Genomic DNA, 25,284 nt, shown 5'->3' on the forward strand with positions numbered 1-25,284 from the left:
ACTGCAGTGTTAATACAGGGAAGGAGCTGGACAAGCCTGCCCTCAGGACCCCAGCCCAAAGGAGGTCAATGCCCTAGCCTACACATCGAACCAGTAATTTTTGAAGGAAGTATGCAAAGAAACACAAATGGCTGCCTTTCATTGTGGATACTCTGAAAACACAAAACGACTGTAGGGTTCCCAGGATAGCTTTGGGAAACCCTGCTTTAGAGGCTGCATTGGAGTAATTACTTACCTGATAATTTTGTTTTCCTTAGTGTAGACAGATGGACTCAGGACCAGTGGGGGTTTATGCTCCCCTGCCAGCAGATAGGGAAAACAAAATTATCAGGTAAGTAATTACTCCAATGCAGCCTCTAAAGCAGGGTTTCCCAAAGCTATCCTGGGAACCCTACAGTTGTTTTGTGTTTTCAGAGTATCCACAATGAAAGGCAGCCACTTGTGTTTCTTTGCATACTTCCTTCAAAAATTACTGGTTCGATGTGTAGGCTAGGGCTGGGGTCCTGAGGGCAGGCTTGTCCAGCTCCTTCCCTGTATTAGGTGAAGCTTGGATACATTCTATGAATCCTGGACTGTTCTAGTGAGAGAAGGAAGAAAATATTAGGTTTCTTTCCTGGAATCTTACCAGACCAGTCCAGGGTCCCACCAGTTTTTATCTAGCAATCTCTGTATAGATATTCTCTTCCAGATATTTCAGGTTTTGAATTAACGAGCCTAGTTGGATAAAAGGTCCTTGTTGAAACTCCCCTGCTCATAGAGTGATAGGCTTAATGTGTTTTGGTTTGATACAATTATACTGAAGTGCTGCAGGCTTCACATCTAATCCATCTTCTGTCTACATCTGCTTTAGGGGAACTAAACTCATGTGTACTGGTCTGGTAAGACTCAAGGAAAGAATTAGCAGATGATAAACCTAATTTTTACATGCTGATTGACTAAATAATGGATATCGCTGTAAATTAGTTGTGGACTCAAAACGTTATAATCATATGCAGATTTAGGAAGGCTCCATCAAATCACAAGTTCTGTCTAAGTGCAAAATGCATTGTAGATCAAGTCAAATTGTAATTTTTGGATTATGTTTTTTTTTAAATAGTATGCTGAGTAAGTATTGTGATGAGCATTTTTAAATGTTGTTTCATAGATGGCCTTTAAGAATGTTTGGTTTCTCCTTTGACTTGATCTATGTTCTTGAGGATTTGCAGTGTGTTTGCACTCCTTTGGCTCACCTTGAAATAAGTTCAGCAACTCATGAAAATTCTGTCTAAAAAAAAAAAGGAAAACTGCTTCGCTGGTGTGCAAATTGAGCTCTACCCTTCCAGCTCCACTCCTCCCTCTCCTTGTACTCTAGCTCTGCCCGTCTCTCTGTATTGTCTAATCCACTCTACTACTACATATGGAAATTGAGCTCCACCCCTTTCTCTGACTGTACTTTCCAGTTCCACCTCTCTCTCTCTCTCTCTCTCTCTCTCTCAGAATGGTCTATCCTCACAGTACTATCACACAGTACCCCGAGCTCCATGCACACTACTGCTAAACATCCTAATTCCGCACTTCCTATGCTTCACAGTATTTCCCCATTCTTGGATGGCTTTTACTGCTAGTAAGATTATAAACTGTGGACTCAAAACCCAAGTAGCTATTTTGCAGAGATAAATAGCTGCTATCTTTTCAATATGAGCATGCTCTGAATATTGCAATTACAGTACATTTTGTTTTAATTAGTGTACCTTTTGGAGGCTACAATTCTATAAAATTAAAAAAATGTGGGCACTAATCTTTTCAGTATTAGTTGCTTTACTTCTGTTAAATGGGAATGCAATATAAAATTTATTCAAAGAAAACACATATATATTTTTTTGTTTAATAGCACTGTGGCAGTCATCTTCCCTGGTTAACAATCAAACTAGTAAAATAAACCACCAAGACTAACATAATGACACCATAGTTTCAGAATAAGCCACTCACATAGACCTAACAACTTGGAGTGATCATGGAAAAAGTCCTGAGAGATGTCTGGTACCAATGTAAGACCAGTTATATTTAGAATTTATGCCTTTGGGGATATTTCAGATGGGATTTCCAAAGATTTCTCATTCTAAGGTTCTTGCTTGATTTGATTTAATGTACAAAAAATAAGATGCTCCAGTGCATCATGGGATCTGATGTATGTTGTACTTGCATTATCTAAACATTTGACCTATAATATACAGTAAACCCATGATAAACATGAATAATGAATGGGCTTGAGCAGTCTATCCTTATAGCTTTTATATTCTGATGTCTCAAATGTGTACAAATTCAGATAAGTGTTGTAATGATTAGCTGGAAGCCTTTACGAAGCTGCCTCTTGTATGTTTAAAGGGAGAGTCTTAGTTTTTGTGGTTAGATATATCACATTTTCAGCTGCTGTTGCAGGAAGAAAAATTGAAGGGTGAGGTGTTTGTTTTATAGACACCTGAGCTTATGAAGATAAGCATCACCATATTAGTACACAGTATTTTGACAATTATGAACTTTTGGGTTACTGCCATTTAAAATGCACAGTATTGACCTATTTTCTTTTAATCTAGCTCATTATATGGTGAAATTTGAATCCATTCAAAATAGTTTGTTAATAAATTTGGTAAACAGACTGCTCGTTTTTCCCAGACTGTAAGCAGGTGGCATCAGTAGAAGAAGAGCAGGAGCTCTTAGCTTAGTGTGTAACATGGAAAAGCTGCTGTTGAGGTGGTGCATTACCTGCTTGAAAGAACATTCTTTTTAGTAAAGTGGATCAAAAGAAACTCACTTAGGATGGGACAACTTCAGCCTATTGAGTATGGACATGTTAATAACAAGGCAGCAGCAGCAACTGCTTCAACTACCAGAGAAGTGAAAGCAAGAGATACTGTGCTGATAGTGAGCAGCTTCCAAGGCTAGTTAAACCTGCCTGGGTCACAGGAAGTGTCGAAGAAATTCTAGCACAAGTTCATCACCTTTTTGGAACCTTCTTGAGTGGTAGCTACTTCAGGTGTGATGCAAAATCTGTAGATCTAGCATTAAGCCCTGAAAGGAAGGGCAATAAGCATAGGTAAGGATGACAAATTTTTTCATGAATTAAGGGATAACCATTTGTGGGTAAAGTGAGAGTAATTGATTTCTTTCATTACAGAAAGAAGGGGAAGCCACTTCTCTGGCCTTGACGAACAGAAAGCCCTTGCATACCATCTCCTAATTTGAAGGTTTCAGGATGGGTAAGATTTATAGTCCAGTCATACTGTTTTTAGCCATAATCCTTTATTTTGCTTCTTGCATGTATAACTTTTACAGTAGTGTACTGGTGTCCCTAAATCAGGAAGAGAGATTGTCTAAACATACCTATTTGGTGCTTATGCACACATCTATGAGAGTGCCTAAGAGTTCTGTAACTCTTCTGCACTAAATTGTGTAAATTTCCCATGTCCCTTTTCTCTCTACACAACCTTGGCAAAATTCTCTAGGCCTGATACAGTAAAGGATTTCGCACAGAAAGCCAAATCACTGCAATTACGGGGTGACTGGAAACTCTCTCAAAATATAAATGAGAGAAGCCTGTGGTAATTTGTTCCCATCTTTACATCTCCATATCTAACATTTAAGGATGGGAACATCATAAGGAAAAATGGGAATTTTGATGCATATGTTTAAAATTGTTTTTAAATAATAAACTATTTTCTAGCCCCTCTTCTGCAACTGAGAAGACAGAGGTCATACTCACTCCTTAGATATAAAGTCTATACAGCCATGGGGGGTGGAGGATAGAGCTCCAGGGCCAAAGATATTTATTTATTTAAGTTCTTTTAATATACCGATGCTCAAGACAAGTCTTATCGTACCGGTTTACAATGGAACAAGGGGAAACCAATTAACAACTGTATAGAAGATAAAGTTACATTAAACAGGGAGCAAAAACATGGGCTTTGGAAGACAGGAAAGATTTCAAACTAATATAACTGGAGAGTACTGAAAGTAGTCATCAACAAAAACAATTAAGGGGGAATATATTAAGGGAATATATTAAGGGGAAAATATCACTAAACCAACTACCCCTCTTATACCAGACACACAAGCATCCAACAAAGCCAACGAACTGGCGGTCTACTTTGAGAAAAAAATAGACACCCTCCTCGCTCCTCTCAAGGTGCCCTCTCCTCAACCGAACTACCCTCCCACTACCAGCACACAACACTCTCACCCAACCCACATGCAATATAAAGCAACTACAGCTTCGATGGCTTCCCTTGAGCAGACGTCCGCCTTAGAAATTGAAAACATCCTTAGGAAGATGAAGCCCTCATCCCACCCACTTGACCACATCCCATCCAATCTACTGTTCTCCATTCCTAACATCATCGCTAAACCGATAGCAGACATCATAAACTGCTCGCTCTCCCAAGGTCAAGTCCCTGACCAACTCAAGCTTGCTATTCTCAAGCCTCTCCTTAAAAAACCTAACCTTCCACCCACTGACCCAGCTAACTTCAGACCAATTGCCAACCTCCCAATGATTGCAAAAATCATGGAGAAGGTAGTAAACAGACAACTATCCGAATTCCTAGAAGAGAATGTCATTCTAACCTCCAATCAATTCGGATGTCGAAAGTCACTGAACACTGAATCTCTACTAGCCTCGCTTTCTGATAACATCCTCATCAACCTGGAAAATGGTCAACCTTTCCTTCTCGTCTTACTGGACCTCTCCTCAGCGTTCGACACTGTGAACCATACCTGCCTCATTCAGCGTCTAGCAGATATTGGTATAACAGGTTCAGCGCTCAACTGGTTCAAATCTTTCCTTGAAAACAGACAATACAAGGTCAGGATTAACAACAAAGAATCACTCCCTATCAGATCAAAGCTGGGGGTACCTCAAGGATCATCCCTTTCACCAACACTATTCAATATTTATCTCCTTCCACTCTGCCATCTACTATCTAACCTCAAGCTAACACACTTCCTATACGCGGATGACATTCAGATCCTCATCCCGATAATGGAATCCCTCCACAAAATGTGGTCTTACTGGAACAGCTGCCTTTCGGAAATCAAAAACATGCTAACAAGCCTCAACCTCGTGCTAAATACTAGCAAAACTGAAATCCTCATAATAGCTCCAGACAAGTGCTCTCTATTCAACCCAACTAGTTCCACCCAACTCTCCTTCACATCAATCGACCACACACCACAAGTAAGAGATCTCGGTGTACTTCTGGACAACCAACTCAACTTCACCAAGTTCATAAACAATACTACCAAAGACTGCTTCTTCAAATTGCAAGTCTTAAAAAAATTAAAACCTCTTCTACACTTCCAAGACTTCCGCTTGGTACTACAATCGATCATCCTCCCTAAACTGGACTATTGCAACTCACTCCTCCTGGGCCTGCCAGCCAACACCATCAAACCACTTCAGATGGTCCAGAACGCGACAGCCAGAATTCTCACTAACACCAAAAAATGGGATCACATCACCCCTATCCTCCAAAATCTTCACTGGCTGCCCATAAAATTTAGGATACAATTTAAATCCCTCATGATGATTCACAAGGCTCTTCACAACATCTCCCCCCTCAACCTATCCTTCCAACTACAGCAACACGTCTCCAATAGACCGATCAGAAGTGCATACCAGAACATGCTTCACACCCAGCCAACAAAAACCTCATTGAGGAAACGAGCTCTGTCCACTGCAGGTCCCCATCTTTGGAACATGCTCCCACCGGACCTCCGCCAAGAACCATGCCTTCCGACATTCAAAAAGAAGCTAAAGACTTGGCTATTCACTCAAGCTTTCCCTGAGAGCTAAAATCTGGTGAAGCGACAGACGATATACCTACCTCTGTACATATGTTCCTGATTTATGGTTCCTGATTTATGGTTCACAGTTACATTTAATTGAGTTTCTGAAAGTTCTCTTTTAATAGTTTTCCTGTATACTTGTGTTAATGTATTCTGCCTTGAGGCGACTTTTAATGTATTTCCGCCCTGGAGGCGTCTGTTCAGTTCCTTGTAAACCGGTGCGATATGTATTCTTTACAGGAACATCGGTATATAAAAATTAAAAATAAATAAATAAATAAATATAGGTATATTCAAAAACAGATATAGGGGGAAAGCTGCTGCTTCAGATATGTATGCTGGTTTTTTTGTATGTGTAGATGCCAATGGCATTCAGGGCCTTCAATATCTTTTTTTTCTTTCTTCCCCAGCTGCGGAGCCACTTGTCTGCGTGGAGGCTGTAGGGCAGGCTATGGCCTATACGAACAGAAGCCTGTGGCTGCTTGCAGGCTGCATGCATCCTGTCCCCTATGTGCACAACAGAGGGGGGAGGGGATGGGGCTGCTAGGCCAATAAGAAGGCGAGTACTAGTCTGAGCTGTAGGAAGGGATTGTCATGGCGATGGGGCCAAATGGCAGCAGACAAGTCAGGTTCAATATTGCACGAGATGAAGAGCAGCACCGCAAAGGGCAGAAGGTGGTACCTTGCTTCGGTGAATTGGCTTGAAGCAAGGTCGTGCCTTCTACCTCATGCAAAAAGCAAAGAGAGTGCAAGCTCCTGGCTGAAGCCGTGATGTTATGCCACTGGCCCTGTGCAGATCAGAGAGCTGGTCAGCTGGAGGACTCTGGGGTAGCCAGGTAGGATAAGGAGAGGATATAAGTGGGTCAGCTGACTAGATTCCAATATGAAACTGCACCATTTGCACGAGATGCAGAGCAGCACAGGAAAAAAATCAGCTAGCGCCAGGTTGAAGAAACAGTACCAGTGGCAGTGTTTAAATGTTGGTGAGAGTCTGAGGGTATGGGATGCCTCCCATACTCTTCCAGATTCTGACTAACCTTAACACAGAGGGATGGAGGAGCAAGACTGCTGGGATGGGTGTGAAAAGGGAGAGGGAACTGGGCAGCAAGAAGGTTAGGGCCTGGGACGTTGAGAAGGGTGGTTAAGATTTGTGTGACTATCTATGGGTGAGAGTGTGGCTGGGTGAGTGAGCGAGTGAGATGCTTTGTGGAGGGGTGTGTGGATGACTTCCTGGGTGTGTGGGTGAGAGCCTGCGGTGGGGGGAGGGGGGAAGGCAGAGGTTTGAGAGCCTGTGTGGGTGGGTGACTATGTGTATGGGTGAGTGGGTTAGAGCATGTGGGTGTATGTATAAGTGAGTGAGAGGATAACGTTTACACACACTCATACTCACACACACACACTCACAATCTGAGTAGCTTGAAATCAAAACATTCCAGGTATGTAGAGCAGGAGGTTTTAAATCCTTATTTCATTATTGGATGTTTGAAATGTCTGCTGTTTTGAAATATATTGGTATTTTGGGAAATTTTATAAACATTGAGGTTTTAATTAATGGATGTTCTATTTATTAGTTTTTAATTCTTTTTATTAGTATGGTTTTACTTTTATGATTTATATTTCTTTATTTTGTTTGTTGGTCTCATTTTGCCTTTTGGTAAAGGTCTGTCTGTGTTCTGTATGAGTGGGATTCTGCTAGTGTATAGTTTCTGTGTAGGGGAATGTAGCAGTCCAGCTTGTTCTGTTTTCAATAGGAAGTGTATTGGTCTAGATTCTGATGTAATATTTGCAGTGCTGCTCTTTCCTGGGTAGGGTTGTCGCTGTTTGAGTCCTGGTAGTTAGTATTATTTTGATATGGCAGATTTTTCTTGGGGTAAACTAATAGCTTTTTATTGGAGCTATTAAGTATTATCCAACAATATTGTACATGAGTTTTTGAGACAACATAGGACTTGACTTTAGATATGAATGTCTCTGATCTGACATCTGAAGAAGGGACTTGTGTAGTTTTAAAAACTTGTCCCATATTTTTAGGTAATTTTTATATTTTTTTTTATTTTTACAGGTACTGTATTTTAGGTTGCTCAGTTTGTTTAAATAGAGGTTTATTGATATGTTAGAGCCTGATGTAATATTTGCAATATTGTTTTTTCATTAGTAGGGTTGAATTTGAGTGCTGGCAGTTCTGATTTTGGTATTGGCGGGGGGGGGGGGGGGGGGGGTTACTATATTGAAATTGTTTATTCATGGCTTCGAGGGCCAAGTCCATACTCATTACATGTTACAGCAGGCCTAATGCCACATGGGTTCCATACATCTTTTGTCTCTAGGGGAGAGGGGGTAGACTGCTGAAGACCTGGGGGGGGGGGGAGATAGGATGGGCAGGCACTATATGTGGGAGAGGAAAGGGAACTGGGGGAGCAGGGCTGAATCCCCTACTATAAATGTCGCCACTGGCAGGTGCAAAATAAACAGGCTGGATGTTCTGGCTGGGTGCTCCAAATTCAATATACTGCAGGTCTTCCAAGATAATTGGTATCAAATACACTCAATTCTGATTATTTCCATGTCCAAACAATTTCCTCAAACTGCTCCTTGGGGAATCTGTCCTTCAGTCCTGGATCCTGAGATGCTCTTAGCCTTCAGGACTTGGAATAGGTGGGTGGGGCATATCCTAAGTGTAATAGAATCCCTTCCCCCAAAGTCCCTCCAAAACACCAGTCCTCATCCTTTTCCCCCAGGGTGGTGACTCTGGTAGCTGCTTCCAAATAAGAACTCCTGGTTCTCCTCTCAAAATGGCAAAGCTGGATCTATCTGAAAGGACTTGCATCAAGAAAAGTGTCAGCTTTTCTCCCTTTTCTGACCACTGGACCAGGAGCATTGTGGCAAAACTTCTTCCCACCTCAAAAGGACAAAAATGCATAAAAATACTAAAACTGGGCCTTTTGCCTTTTGTGGCTAGTCCCCGCTGTCGTCCTGTGGGTTGTGAGATGGGAGCAGCAGATCTTCTCTCTACCCCTATTTTTCCCAAGACAGGGATTTTCCTCCCAGAACAAGGATTCACAAAAGAAAACTCCAAAGAATAAATCACTTTCTCAAAAATCCTGAGACGGACCTTACCTAGACAGGCTATGTGTACTAGAAAGGGTATATGCCTCTCCTCTTTTACTATGTCTTGAGAAGTGAGGCTAGAAATACAGGGGAACAGTAAAAGGCAAGATCCTGCTCCTTCAGAAGCTAACCAAAAAGGATGTGTTGCGCTCTCTCTCTCTCTGCCTGCTGTTATGCAGACAGGAGCTCGCCATTCCAGCAGAGTCACAGGGAGGTGCTAAGGATATCTCGAGGATCTCCACACTATATTCTTAAGGTATGTGTATGTCCGAGGGATAGTGGAACAAAGGTCAGATTGTTTCTTTACACCTACTGCTGGCACTACTGGGGGGCCTAGCTTTCTCCTCCTTTGTCACATGTTTTCTCCATCTTAGCTTCAGTTTCTCTTCTCTGCATTGGTTTCCTCACACTCTTTCATAGCTTTCCTTTATAGCTTTCAGTGCTCTACCCCACCCCTTCCTGCCTTTTTCCTTTCTCCTACCCTTCCAATCTGTCTCCCCTCCCTTCTTTCTGCTCCTATTCCTTCATCTACTTTTCTTTTTTTTTTTTTTATTTCTGCATTTACCATATAGAAATTTCCATATTGGGTCAGACCAATGGACCATCAAACCCAGCATCCTGTCTCCAATAGTGGCCAATCCAGGCTACAAAAACTCAAACACTACAAGTAGATCCTACACTGCTGATGCCAGTAATAGCAGTGGCTATTCCCTAAGTTAACTTGATTAATAGAAGTCAATGGACTTCTCCAAGAACTTATCCAAACCTTTTTTAAACTCAGCTCCACTAACTGCACTAACCACATCCTCTGGCAACAAATTTGAGCTTAATTGAGCATTGAGTGAAAAAGTAGTTTCTCAGACTTGTTTTAAATGTGCTAATTGCTAACTTCATGGAATGCCCCCTAGTCCTTCTATTATCCTAAAGAGTAAATAACCAACTCACATTTACTCCATCTAGACCTCTCATGATTTTAAAGACCTCTATCATATTCCCCCCTCAGCCGTCTCTTCTCCAAGGCTGGACAGCCCTAACCTCTAGTCTTTCCTTATAGGGGGGCCATTTCATCCCCTTTATCATTTTGGTCGCCCTTTTCTTCACCTTCTCCAGTACAACTATCTTTTTGAGATGTGGCGACCAGAATTATACACAGTAGGCAAGGTGTGGTCTCACCTTGGAGCACTACAGAGGATTTATGACATTTTCCACCATTCCCTTCCTAAAAATTTGTAAATTCTATTTGCTTTTTTGACTGCCACAGCACACTGAGTAGATGATTTCAATGTATTATCCACTATGACGCCTAGATCATTTTGTTAGTCTGGCCTACTCCATCTTCAGAGTGATTTGGTTTAGTTCATCTGACTCATCACTCTTGAAAACCATGTCTGGAACCAGTATCTCTCCAACATCCTCCTTAATAAACACAGAAGTAAAGAATTCATTTAGTATTTCTGCAATGGCCTTATATTCCCTAAGAGCCTCTTTAAATCCTCAGTCATCTAACGGTCCAACCGACTCCCTCTCATTCCTCTTTATTGGTAACGCAAGGTGAGCTATATGCAGGTATAATAGGCATTTCTCTGCCCAAAGGGCTTATAATCTAATCTACCTTTTACCTCTCATACCTAAGCATTTCCATTCTTGCCCTTTTTTTAAATGTATTTTTTTATGTAGCAGGCTCCAGGAATTCACAAAACAATTGTGTATTTTTACCCTTTTGTTGCCACCAACATTCCATATCTTGTCTTCCCCAGCATCCTGCCCCCCCCCCCCCCCCCCCCCCAAATACATCTTTCTCAGGTAAGGTAGCTCAACAGTAGAAACCTGACCCATGGCTGCAAACATTTTCAAAACTCATGCGCTGGCACTTCTGGCTACTGAGCGTGTGCATTGTGAGATGTAGCATTCCCGTGTTTAGAAACCAGGACCTATTCTTGATGCTGAATTACCCACATCTATTGCATGCTGTATAGCTTACAGTTATGGTAGTTACTCATATTTTGTCTGCCTGGGTGTAGGCCCTAAGCTGTTGACCCCTAGCAGCTTGGTGATTCTATCCCCAAAACCTGCTGTGGGGCCTAATACCAATTCAGCTCTGCTTATTTTATTTATATTCCACTTTTCAGCCACTTTAAAAGTGGATTACATGCAGGTATCTTGGATTTTTCCCTTTCCCCAGAGAGCTCACACTCTAAGTTTTGTACTAGTCAATGGGAGGTGAAGTGACTTGCCCTAGGTTATTAGTAACAGTAACAGGCTTTGAACCCTGGTTCATAGGACTTGCTAGGATAGTGGCTTCCAACTCTGTCGTGGGGGGGGGGAGGGGGAGGAAGCCCTAGATAATCAGGTTTTTGGATATCTGCAGTGAACTTGCATGAAAAACTTTCATATATTGCCTCCATTGAATCCACATCTCTCTCATTCATAGTTGTTGGATATCCTGAGAACCTGAGTGGCTAGGATATAGCTTTCAAGGAGAAGCAGGGAAGTGCTGGCCTATGAGTTTTGAACATGATTGTGGAAAGAGCAGAGATGCTACACAGTAATTAACATTTGTGGAATGGGCTCCCAACAGCTCCTGAACAGTGATAAGCATGGCTGTGTGAGGTTTGCTTTGTGGTCACAAGTACTTTACAAACATTGGCCAGGAGCCTAGTGCAGGATTTAGGACTAGGGGCTGGCTCCTGCTAGATCAATCCTGAAGCACAGGCAAATAGGCCTGATTTTTTTGAATATGCATAAGGGGTTTGCATACACTAGAGGCAGTGCATGTAAATCTCTAATGCATATTTTGTTGTGGGTATCCTGAAAGTCAAGTGTGGTGGTGGCTTTTGAGGACTAGAGTTGACCACAGCTGCTAAAAGGTTACTGTGTGCTAGGTTTTGCTTATTTCTGTCAACAGGTACCAGAAGCTCCCAACAGCTGAAGGACAACCAGGCAACCTTGTATAATTAAATCTGTCACAATGGTTACTACTACTGCTTTGAGCCACAGTGCGGAACTATTTCAGTGTGAAAGATGTCTTCAGATAGACTCCTGCCGGAAACAGGTGGCAGAATTCAGAGAGTAGGTGGAAAGGCTGAGAAGTGCTAATTGAAGCAGCATCAGTGATGGAAACATCTAAGCAGCAACAAAGGTGAAAGTGGACCCAGATTACCACACTCCAGGCCTTAGGTGCCCTAGGCACCTTCAGGCTTGCACTGCCCCCAGTTGCAGCTCTGATTCCAGGGCAGGGACCACATGCTACCACCCCCTGTGCTGTCCACCCAAATTTAAATAAAATAACTCCATCCTACTGCCCCCCCTCCAAGCCTCATGAAAAGCCCTGGTTGTCCAGTGGGGGGACCTGGAAGAAATCTGCTGCTCCTGGGCTGTTGGCTGCCACTAGCCAAAATGGCATCTGTGGCCTTTAGCCCCTACCATATGACAGGGGCCACACTGGTAGCCACTGGTCAGTGCCCTAGTGCTTCTGCTGGTCTAGCTACAGTCCCTAGACCACGGGTAGGTAACACCAGTCTGGGAGTGTCACAAGCAGGTCTAGCTTTTAGACAACACCAATGAATATGGGTGAGATATTTACATACAATGGAAGCACTGCATGCAGATATACCTTATGCATACTCATTGTGGATATCCTTAAAAATCAAACCTACTTGTACCACTTCAGGACTGGTGTTGCCTACCCCTTGAGCTGAAGCCAGGTATACAGCCCAGGGAAAAAGAGGAACAAAAAACTTGCAAACTACAAAGCTGTGCATTCAAACCACTGCACCTAGGATGCGGAGGGTGCCTCGCTTCTTAGGGAGATGGAGACATCCATCTGCCAACCAAACATATCCCGTGACCTGTGCTGGACCTAGTAGACAAGCCCTTATGGAGAAATTGTCAAATATTTTCAAACCTGTCGATCTGATTCTGCTCATTCATATTGGCACAAATGATGCTGCTAGGCATTGCATATATAGTATCAAAGCTAAACTCATGAGACTGGGGGAGAGGTGTTTAGGTGGTATTCTCCTACGCAAGGCCCAGGCAGGGAAGCCTGCATTTTAGGCTTCCTGGACCATGGGATAATATTTCAAGGACTGCTGCACAGAGATAGAGGTCCTTTAAAAAAAAAAGGCAGAGCACCATCTTGCAGAACAGACTGGCAAACTTAGACACTGTTCCCTCCAAGGAGTGACTAGGGGTGTGCACATTTGTTTTTATGTGAGCAACAATATTTGAGTGCCAGTATTAGTGCTGCAATGCTGTCTATAGCCTAAAAAAAAAAGTGAGCAACCATGTAAAACCTGTGAGCGATGCTTTGAAGTGTATGAGCGATCAGGTGCTCAGTTTAGAGGGAACTATGCTTAGAGAGAAGAGCTTTAACTAGGAGCACCTGGGATGGGTGAACAAAACACTAAGGTAAGTGAGAGTCCTCAGGTAAGTAAAACATTAAACACTTGTATAGAAATGAAAGAGAAAAGGGAACTGTTGGGGGAAAGCTATATATATGGTAATGCTCATACCCTGTGAAATAAATTCCTGAATCTAGAAGCCCTCATGGAAGAGGATGTCTAGGATATGTAGTGGCTGTCACGAAGAATGTGGTACACGAAAAACCATGGGTGGGCTATAACCTATTCAGGAAAAACAGGGTAGGAAGAGAGTCCCAATATATATATAAAGCAATAGAACAGCTTATGGGATAAATAGATATTCCATGCCCTCTAGAAACAGGAAATAAAATATTATATTGGTGTAATATACAAACCTCCAGTGCAGACAGAAGAATTAGAGATTTAAGGGTAGATATTCACACAGTTGCTATGAAAGGTGTTATTGCTAGGGGATTTCAATCTGGTATAGGTTGATTGGCAACCCAAATAATAATACAGGAGCTAAGTCCACCCTCTGTGTATAATAAATCAAAGAGTGCAGAAAAAGTGAATGTCCTTACAAAGCCATAGTACTTATTTTATCCAAAAGATCTCTTGCATCTTAAAAATGTTCATATTTTACCAATCAAAATGTCCCCTGACATGCACACTGGGCCGGATTTTAAAAGGGTTACCCACATAAATGGGTCTATGCGCGCCGGGCCTATTTTAAAAAGGATCGGCGATGTGCGTAAAGCCCTGGGCTGCATGTAAGTCCCAGTGCTTTACAAGCGGGGTGGGGGCAGAGCGGCCATTGCCGCTGTGTCAGAGGATCGCGTACTGGCAGGGTGGAGGCGCGTGCAAAAGGTAAAATAAAAATTTGGGGGGGGGGAGGGAATGGGGGAAGGCGGCGTGGCGTGCACAATCGTGCACCCCCTTGTGCACGCCGACCCCTGATTTTATAACTTGCGCGCGCAAGTTATAAAATCGGGCATACATGTGCACTCTCCTTTTAAAATCTCCCCCAGTGTGTTTTGCCACAGAGGCTGTGTCAGTTCACTGGTTTGTCTACTTTCTGTATGAGCTCCTGCCATTAATGAATGCATCTGTGAAAGGTAGGTTGCCGCTCTCATTTGCTGACTAATAGGAGCAGTGCTAGGTTTTTTTTGCTGCCCTGTGCGAACAATTACTGTGCTGTCTGCCCTGCCCCCCACAATTCATTCATTCTGTGGGCCAGGCCCACCAAAAGAAAGCCCAGCTCCCTTCAGTGATACAAACTTTAAAAACTGACACCACCCCCCGTATCAACGGCTTGTGCAAGATTATTAAGTGCCCCAGGCGAACCTTATAGTCTTGCACAATGTACTCCCCCCCTCCCCCCCTCTTCCACACACACTTAAGAGTTATGCATTTATATTTTACATGAAAAATATCAAAGTACGGTATTCTGAGCTAAAATAAAATCACATTTATATGCACTGCTGTGATGCCAACCAGCAATCCATGCAAAAAAAGACACTTAGAACCCATATGATATTAGGTCTATTGTGATGTGTGTTTGGTGTGGGCTTGACCCTCTAAAAGCCCAAATACACTTCCTATTAGGAAAATGCCTCACCTCAGTCACACATGCAGAACAAACACACCCTCACCAAATACAGACTAGAGTAACCATAAAGTAGAAAGACAAATGCATAGACCAAAACTGAACTGGAAACCACAAGAAGCCAGGTTCTCTATGCAGTGCAACAATGACAAAACAACCATCACCATTCCTCAAAACAAACAAAATCAAGAAATAAATACATAAATACATCATCAAAAAGTTGATGAATAAAAACTCATATACAAGTTTTTTTTAAATGTCCCAAACACCACTAAAACAGCAGACAGCAATTAACAGTAACACCTGAAAAATAAAACTAAAGGATTTTAAAATTCACGCTCTCCCTACATGGGAACCTTTGATTTCCAGTCATCCTGAGATTGTCGTGGGAGTGGAATGCATAAACTTTCTCCTTTCTTTCTTATATATACATACACACATATACATGCTCCTTCTCAGCCAAACCCACAGGTATGTCCAGCTCCTCTTTGGTTTTGATCTACCAGCAGCTCCAGCCTTCATCTTAATTTCAGCTCCTAGCAGGTTGGAATCCACCTGCAACCCCATTCTCTCTCTCTCCCTCCCTCTCACACACAAGCTCCCATTTACACTCACACACCCTGCTTATCCCAGGAAGGCTCCCGTGTATGCATGTGTGCGGATGCGCACACACCCCTCCCAGGCAGCCAACAGTGCATGCATTTATTTATTTATTTATTTTTAGATTTTTATATACCGGTGTTCCTATATGAAATAAAGATCACATCGGTTTACATTGAAACAGAACATGAAAATTGCCAAAAGGCATTACATAGAACAAGGTTATGAAACTTGGAACAGTGTACATAAGTTCAAAATTTAACAATAACGTTGTAACATTGATGACCAAAAGATAAAGGAGAAAAAAAAAAAAAAAAAGACTTAAACAATTAAGTTGACAGGTCTTATTGAGCATAAAAATTATAACGTATAAGTGAGAAAGTCTCAAGTGTCCTGCAGCAAGAGATTAGATACCGAAGTAGGTAGTGGTATGGAAAATGGGGGTTTGTGAAGAAGATATGTTCTTGCTGGTTGGAGGGGAAAAAATGATGATCATGGTCCTGGAAAAGCTTGGCTAAAGAGCCAGGTTTAAGCATGTATGCACACACCAACCCAGGCAGCCTCCTGGGCACACACACAGCCACACATCCCAGGTAGCCTCCCGTTCACGCACACACCCATTTCAGGCAGTTTCCTGTGCGCACGCATCCCAGGCAGCCTCCTGGGTGCATGCACCCACCGTCACAGGCAGCCTCCTGTTCGTGCATACAGACAAGGCAGGTGCGGTCCATGGGTTATTCCTCCTCTGCTGCTGCCAGCCTCTTCCTTTGTCGGGAAAAGCCGTTCTGCAGCTCCTCTTCCTGTGCTAGCACCTCAGTAATTCGATATTTATTTTTTCTATACAGACATTCCTGTAAAAATACAAATCATATTGGTTTACAATGAAACTTCAACATTCGCTCAGGGGCAGTACAAGGAACATTGGTGCCAGTTAACAGTGGAAACAGGTCAAAAACTTGCCTGAACATATCCTAAAAATCATATAACTCATCTTAACATGACATAAAAATAAAATCCTCAAATCATCTCGGAAACAGAAGAGATGGTAGCTAGAGCAAACTTGCAGTGCTTGATCTTCCTGTATTCTCATCTGATGAGATTACAGGAGGTTCTAGCACTGCAAGTCTTTAATGCTGCAGGGCCAATACCGGAGCAGGAGCTAAAGGATGGGCTTCCTCTGCTGTGTCCTGCTTCTGCCGCTGGAGGGATTGGGTCCATTGGCAGCATCCCGGCCCTTTTTCTACTGCTGCCAGTGGGATCGCGTCCACCACTTCTTCTGGCATCTCCCTGCTCCTGACGCTGCCCCGCTGGGTGTACTGCCCTGTGCAATTGCACACTTTGCATGCCCAGTGGGGCCGGGCCTGCTCCCTAAGCCCTTTGGTTGTGTCCTTATTTTGTAACCATGTTGTATTTTGTCTTTTATAAATGTATGAGTTACAGCCCATCTGTCCCTCCCAATGCAGCCTTTGTGATGAAACACAGTGTCCATGTCACATATTTTGACTTGTAAAATATGAACATTTTAAAGATTCAGGAGTTGCTTTAAATAAAAATAAGTACTATGAATTTGTAAGGACAATCACTTACTGTACTTTTTTTTTTTTATTTATATTTTATTGAGAAATGAGTTGAAAAATTACAAATATAACACTTAGGAATAATGTCCAGACAAGGAAAAATATATAGTAACATCTCATTGGTCCCTTGTTTTTTGTACCTCCCACCCTCCCCCATTCACCTTGCTCATGGCAGCAACACAATATATAAGTGCTACAAATAGTCCTCCACCCAGCCCATGGTGCTTTACTGGGCCCGCAGTAAGCAAGTGTAGTCTAACAAGCTCCTCAGCGGCCTCCATATGCCAGCCCTCACTGTAGATAATGGTAACATAACAAGAAATAAGAGAAACAATACTAATGGTGCGAACCACCGTGTTTGGTCCTTAAATTCCCTGCAGATTTCCATCAAGATTCCCCTCAACCCGATCCATAACACGAATTAGAGGAGACCATATTCTATGAACTTAGATATGGTATCACGGTGCATTGCCGTTTCTCCATATACCAGTTTGACATAACTGGGATAAACCTGGTGGCTCGACAGACTTCCATTGTGCTGCAAGCAACAGTCTAGCAGCTGTTGTAAGAAATAAAAAAAACGGTTTATGTGATTCATCCTCTAAGGCTGGATATTGAACCCCCAATAGCCAGTACTCTGCCTGTAAGTTGAATCTTAACCCTCAAAATGGCTACGGCCATTTGTTGTCAAAGTACCCAAAATTGTTGGAGGCAGGGACACTGCCACCCCCTGTGCCAGAAAGTGCCAAGCTGGAGGCATTTCCACCAACATAATGGGGATCTGCCTAGTACACAGTGTGCCGCTCAAGCTGGAGAATAGTGCCATCGATACGATAACTTGTAATGATTTTCCATCATCGATGCAGACATAGAAAGCTGTCCTAATGTCTGAAAGGACTCCTCCCACTTGTCCTCATTCCACTGGGCCCCAAGATCTTTTTCCCAGGCCACCACATGGGAGGCTCTCCCCTTTGCACTACTTATAAGCAATTGAAAAATTTTCAAAATACCTTTTTGTACACTGCCAGGATACAATAGCCTTCAAAAATCAAGCGGGGCATTTGTAGGTCCCCTCTTGGGGCCCTGTGTTGTCAAAAAATGGCAAATTTGTGCATATACAACAAAGAAATAATGTGTGGCAAACTATTTTATTTATTTATTTAAGAGTTTTTATATACAGTCATTAAGTTATTCACCATCATAACTGTTTACAATAACATAACTGGTCAATATTATTTACAATAAATTTTTAGTAAGTGCATACAATCACAGCTATATCACACAGTTTTATATTGGATATATATTTATAAAACAATGGTATACACAAGGGCTCCTTGCATATGCAAATCAGAAAATGGAACCATCCCTTGTTTCCATAATTGGCCCAGATTAGTCAAGCCTCGAGCCTCCCATTTTTGAAAAACTACATTCTGCTTTCCCAAAGGAAAGTCCCTAAGATATTGTATATGCAATAGCACTGAATATTGCTTTACACCTAATAGTTTAGATTTCCACCTTTTCCACTGGACACGGGTCGTTTGAAGGCTTGGGGGCATTGAGGCTAGTTCCCGCGTGTTATAACTCATGGGCCAGAAGATGGCCTGTAAAGGGAGTACACCTATTAAAGATTGCTCTATCAGTACCCACTGTTTTGGGGAATTAAGGTCATGGCTATCCAATATATGCTTGAGTTGAGCGGCTACATAATAGTGCACCAGGGAGGGCAGTCCCAGGCCTCCAGCTTTGCATGGTTGGTAAAGTACCTGAGGTGCCACCCTAGGCAGGCGCTTGCGCCACACAAAAGCAAAAAGCTTGCACTGGAGCGGTTGTAGCACCCCCTCCGTGAGTAGGCAGTGAAGCACTTGAAAAAAAGGTAGCTAATTTTGGGCAGTATGTTCATTTTAATTGAGGCCATCCGACCAAACCAGGACAATTGCAGCCTCTCCCACTTATCCAATTCCCCCAAAAGAGATTTAATCAGGAGGCTATAGTTCTGGTGAGCCAGGCATTCAAGATTTAAATCTAAGTTGATCCCCACATATCGGAAGGGGCCCTGTGTCCATCTATAGGGAAGTGCCTGTTTTGTAAACCTTAGTAATTCAGGAGAGAAATGTACCGGAAGAATCTCCAATTTATCCGGATTAACTCGAAAGCCAGAGAGCCTCCCATAGCTTTCAGTCATAGTCATCACAGCCGGGACAGAGACCATAGGGTTTCGGAGTGATAGGATAACATCATCAGCGTATAGAGTGATCTTGTACTGGTGCCCTCCACAACTAACCCCCTGAACATACCTGGCCCTACAGACTCCTTCTGCCAGGGGCTCCAGACTAAGAGCAAAGAGGAGGTGAGACAATGGGCAACCCTGCCGGGTTCCCCTTTTAATTGGAAAATTAGTGGTATATCCAAGGTTAATCTTTAAGCATGGTAGGGGATCGCAGTACAACTCCCACACCCAGGTGGAGAAAGTCCCCCCAAGGCCCACCTTTGTTAGGACTGCGAACAGGAAGGGCCAGTATACCCTATCAAAGGCTTTCTCAACATCGAGTGTCAAATACAGCTGGGTTCTTTTTTTGCTTTTGCGATATAAATTAAATCTAATAATTTCCAGATGTTATCCGCCATTGCCCTGCCAGGAATAAATCCTGCCTGATTGAACCAGTTGTCCTATCCTTTCCCTTAAACAAAAAGCCAATATTTTAGCGAGGATTTTAAGATCAATGTTTATGAGAGAGATTGGCCTATAAGAAGCAGTTATCACTATCCTTCCCAGGCTTTGGAATTAAGGTAATCCCCGCTACATTACCATAGGGGAGGAATTGGCCTCCAACCTATATTCTATTAAACATGGTTGCTAATGGGGTTCTCAGGATGGTATGAAATTTTTTTTTTTTTTTTTTTTAATAAAACTAGGGTGTAAACCCATCCAGGCCCAGGGACGACTTCCCAGCCTTTAGATCCTTAATTTCCCAGTCCACTTCCAAGGGGGAGATTGGTTTACCGATCGTTGCCTGCTCTGGAGTCAGATAGGCAGGTCAATGGTATATTAATCAAATAAGAATCTATGTCCTCCTCTTTGGATTCTGTCTCTGGTATGTATAGCTCCTCATAAGCCTGAAAACGGCTTCGAATTGCCGCCTGGTTCAACAGTAGGGCACCTGAGGCGTTCTAAATACTATGTATTAAGGCCTGTATCTGTCGAGCCTGCAGCCGCCTGGCCAGCAGTTTACTGTTTTTTTCCCCAAATTCATAATACCTTTGCTGTAACAGGTCTAAGGCGTAAGCTATATGTTCCGCGTCCAATGCTGCGATTGCCTCTCTCTTTTGAGTCAACCTCCGCCAGGGGTACTTCCAGGATTGCGTTTATGACGCTCTTCTAGATCCCTAAGTTCTCTCATCAAGAGCTCACGGTGGGCCTGTTGTTGCTTCTTATGGAAGGAGGCAAGACCAATACAATGGCCCCTTATGCCTGCCTTCATACCTTCCTAAATCACTATGGGGGATTCCCTTGCCACATCATTTATGGAAAAATATTCCTCCAGGGCATCAGCAATATGTTCACAATGAACTGGTTCTTTTAAGAGAGTCATTTAATCTCCAAAATTTGCAACCTCCATCACTAAACTGTAGTGTGGTCAACCAGCTGACTTGGGGCAAGGTCAGACCAGGTGATAGGTTCTATATCTACTGTGAGGGTGCCACCAACCAGGTCCTTGGTAACCAGAATATAATGAATTCTACTGTAAGTATTATAGGGGTGGGAGTAGAAGGTATAGTTTCTACTGTAGGGATATTTAATCCTCCAACTATCTACCAATTGCAGTGCATTAATGAGATGTTTGAATGCCCTCCTAGCCCTCCCCCACCCCAGAAGCCCAAGCTGACGTGTCCATAACTGGTGCAAGGGGCACTTTAAAGTCTCCCGCTACTATTATATTAGCGCTAGGGTATGTAGATGCTAGCGGTATGCTAGGCGGTGGGAAACCTCTTTCAAGGTTTCAACTTATATAGATGGTCAACAATATATGCTCACCAACACCATGGGCTGGCTAGCAATCATAGCCCACAAAATAAAGCGCCTCTGTGGGTCACAATTCTTGTCCTGAACTTGGACCAGCAAATTAGCAGCGAAGAGGATTCCCACCCCACTATACCGCCGATGTACAGTTGCCGGCACATAGAACTGCAATGGATAGCGGCGGGATGCAAGTAATCGCTCATCCCTATGGTGTAGGTGGGTTTCTTGAATAAAAGCTACATGGGCAGAGAGCCATCTGAGTTCCCTGGAAATTTTCTGATGCTTAAGTGGAGAGTTCAGATGTTTAACATAAAGATAAATACATTTACAGTCAGCCATCTATACATTGGATTCCACGGATCACCCACCTATGCAACCAAGAGATCTCACCAAAGGCATACTCCCTCCCCCTCCCGGACCAGGATTAAGCACCCCCTCATGTTGCTCACGTGTCCCTGAAGCACCCCATCTCCCCAACCCTCTTTCCCTGTACCATCATGTCCACCCTTACACTGTGGACCCCTACCATGGGAGGAATGCCCTCTCGGCCTCCCCCACTTTCCATGTGCAAATGTAGCATATAACACTGAAAACTTGAAAGTCAATAACACTAGAGATGTTGGGCTCCCTCTACCTCTTGAAACATCCAGGTTCCAGAACTGTTCAAACCAATAATCCGCAGGGTTATGCAGAGCCAACACATGTCCAAAGATATCCATGGATAACTCCACAGCTCATTATCTCTCCTTTATGAGAGCCTCTTGTAGAATAACTGGGTTTCCCCCCATCGAAACTAGAGGGAACCCCTTCAGCATAGCTGTGCTAGCTATCTCAAGCTATCAGTTTTCCCATCTGTCTATCACTCCCATTCTCATGGTACACTACTGACTAACCGTCTCTGTATGATTCAGGTGGGTCTCCCCATATCCACTCCTTCAGCATCCACCAGGTTTCTCGTGAGGTGCCTTCCCCCCTTTCCCCACTCTTTGCCAATGGGGCTGGCTCTGCATTGGTGTTTTCAGCAGTGGTTTATCTAGGGCGGAAACATCCACGCCCGCAGCTTGAAGAACAGGCCTAGCCTACAGCATAGGTTTTACCTGTGTCGTGGTGCCCCGGATAGAGAAGGCTAAACCCCATGGGTATACCCAGCTATACCGGATGTTTTCTTGCTGCATGAGAGTGGTTAGTGGCTGAACGTCTCTCCTGCGCCGCAAAGTGGCAGATGCCAGATCCATGAAAAGTTGCAGCTCATGCCCTTCCCAGCTAAATGGGGAGACTCTGCTGGCGCAGCATAGCAAATACCCCTTGACCAGATAACTATGAAGGCATGCGATGATGCCTTTAGGCGTGTTACGAGGGGCATTTCCCAGCGGGCGGTGCGCCCTCTCGATCACTACCTCGTGTTGACGATGGGGTTCTCCTTTCTCTGCCGCAGAGAATCTTACGGGTCACCTCCATGGCATTCGCATATTCCAGCACTTCAGGCAGGCCCCGGATTCAGATATTGGACCAGCAGGACCTGTTCTCCAAATCAGTTGAGATTGCCATTTTTAGAACTTGTCCCTCCACAATGCCCTCTGTGTCCTCCAGGCGATGTCTCAGGTCTAGCATTTATGTTCGGAGGTGGTCGAGATTTTTTTTCACCTCATCCTTCAACGTCTGAAACTCACTCTTAAGGTCAGCAAACCACTTGTCAAAATCATTTTTGGTAAGGGAGTGCAGCATTGTAGCCCCCTCTTTATCACTGCATGGGGACTCCGGCTGTTCGGCGCCATCTTGCCCTGCCACCTCCAATCCCAGGGCCGCGAATTGGGACCTGGACGAATCATAAGAGTACGGCCCTAAATCTATGGGCTTTTTGTGGCCAGCCATGTCTGGCCTCAGTCGAGCAAGCAATTGCTATAAGTTCCAGGGGGCTGCTCTTGATGTGCTCAAGAAAATGTTGAAAAAACGGAAGCAGAGAGTCAGAGCTAGATGTCCATAGTGCTCGGTGACATCACTTCCTCCACTGTGGTATCTTTTAAAAGCAAGGGGATACTGAATTATCTGGGAGAACTGTTCCATCAACTCGCAATGGAACCCATACGGCAGGGGATGATATTGGATCTGCTGCTTACCAAAAGGGATAGTGTTGCTGATAGTGTAGTGGACTGGCATCTGGGATCTAGTTTATCAGTTAGCATGGCTCAGAATTAGAGAGCAGGTGCTGAAGGTTTGTTTAAAGGCAAGGGTCTAAGACTTAGAAATAGCTGAAAGGGTAAGACAGACAAAAAGGATTAGTATTCATAAAATACAAGGGATTGCAGAAAGAAGACTGGCGATGTTATCTGGCAAACCTGGGAAAGTAGTCAAAGAAACATAGAAATGACAGCAGAAAAGGACCAAATGATCTACCCAGAATGCCCAGCAAGCACCCTGGAGATAGAGCAACTTTAAAACTAGAACAAGGGGGAAAGCAGACATTCACTCAGCAGTGCATGGTTTGGAGGAATGTATCCTTGAAGGATACTAATGAAACAGGAGAGTTAGGGCATCCCAACAGAGGGTTCCAATAAAAGCAAAAGTAGTCCAAGTGCCTATCTGTAAAATAATCACCTGAGCTAAAGATTTCCAAATTATCCCTATCAACTGAAAAGCAGGTTGTTAATACACACAAAAAACACACTGAAATGTCTGTATGCCAATGCCAGAAGTCTAAGAAGTAAGATGGGAGAGTTAGAGAGTGTATAGCAGTAAATGATGAGATAAGTGGCATCACAGACACCTGGTGGAAGGAGGATAACCAATGGTACAGTGCTATATCAGGGTACAAATTATATCACAATGATAGGAAGGATCCACTTGGTGGGGGTGTTGCACTTTATGTTCAGGAGGGTATAGAGTCCAACAGGATAAAGATCATTCAAGAGACTAAATGCTCAGTAGAATCTATATGGGTAGAAATCCCATGTGTGTTGGGAATCAGTATAGTGATAGGAGTATACTACCATCCACCTGGACAAAATGGTCAGGCAGATGATGAAATGCTAAGAAAAATCAGGGAATCTAACCAATTTAGCAGTGCAGTAATAATGGGAGATTTCAATTACCAAATTATACTAAGGAGAGTCAACACAGTAACCCGATTGGAAAACTGTAAAAAAAGAGGGAAACTGATCTTTAATTCAAAATATTGCCTATAGTGACGGTGTCATCAAGCCAGACATTGTGATTCAAACCCAAATCCAACCGGACTTCTAATCATTCACCATCACTTTGAAAACTTTTTAATTATTTTTATGTATTTTTCCTTTTTCTTTTTTAATATTATAAAAATTAGTCAAAAGGACTTCTGTATTTCACTCCATTGATAACGTGAAGATAAGAAGTAGCTGGCATTCTCTCAATGCATTATATAAATATAATACCCCAATATTGACTGGGTAAATGTAAATATAATACCCCAATATTGACTGGGTAAATGTAGCAGCAGGACTTGCTAGCGACAAAGTTCCTGGATGTAATAAATGACTGCTTCATGGAACAATTGGTTCAGGAACCAATGAGAGAGGGAGCTATTTTAAATTTAATTCTTAGTGGAATGCAGGATTTGGTGAGAGAGGTAACTGTGGTGGGGCCACTTGGCAATAGTGCTCATAACATGATCAAATTTAAACTATTGACTGGGAGGAGGGACAGTAAGTAAATCTACAGCTCTAACACTAAATTTTCAGAAAGGAAACTTTGATAAAATGAGGAAAATAGAAAAAAAAACTGAAAGGTGCAGCTGCAAAGGTTAAAAGTGTTCAACAGGCATGGACATTGTTAAAAATACAATCCTAGAATTGCAGTCCAGATGTATTCCATGCATTAGGAAAGATGGAAGGAAGGCAAAACTATTACAGACATGGTTAAAAGGTGAGGTGAAAGAAGCTATTTTAGCCAAAGAAAATCCTTAGAAAATTGGAAGAAGGATCCATCTGAAGAAAATAGGAAAAAGCATAAGCATTGTCAAGTTAAGTGTAAAACATTGATAAGACAGGAGAAGAGCGAATTTGAAATGAAGTTGGCTGTAAAGGCAAAAATTCATAATAAAAACTTTTTTACATATATCTGAAGCAATAAAGCTGTGAGGGAGTTGGTAGGACCATTAGATGACCAAAGGGTTAAAGGAGCTCTTAGAGAAGATAAGGCCATTGCAGAAAGACTACA

The 25,284-nt window shown here is 42.9% G+C and overlaps 1 long non-coding RNA gene across 1 annotated transcript; it reads left to right on the forward strand.

The window, feature by feature from the left end:
• Positions 1-470: 470 nt before the first annotated feature.
• On the forward strand, positions 471-7,374 carry LOC115093712. The gene is made up of 2 exons (XR_003857388.1): positions 471-3,236; positions 6,231-7,374. It is a non-coding gene; the product is annotated as an uncharacterized LOC115093712 (long non-coding RNA).
• The last annotated feature ends 17,910 nt before the right edge of the window (positions 7,375-25,284 follow it).

This window comes from Rhinatrema bivittatum, chromosome 6, assembly GCF_901001135.1.
Source record: "Rhinatrema bivittatum chromosome 6, aRhiBiv1.1, whole genome shotgun sequence".
Classification (NCBI taxonomy): Eukaryota; Metazoa; Chordata; class Amphibia; order Gymnophiona; family Rhinatrematidae; genus Rhinatrema; species Rhinatrema bivittatum.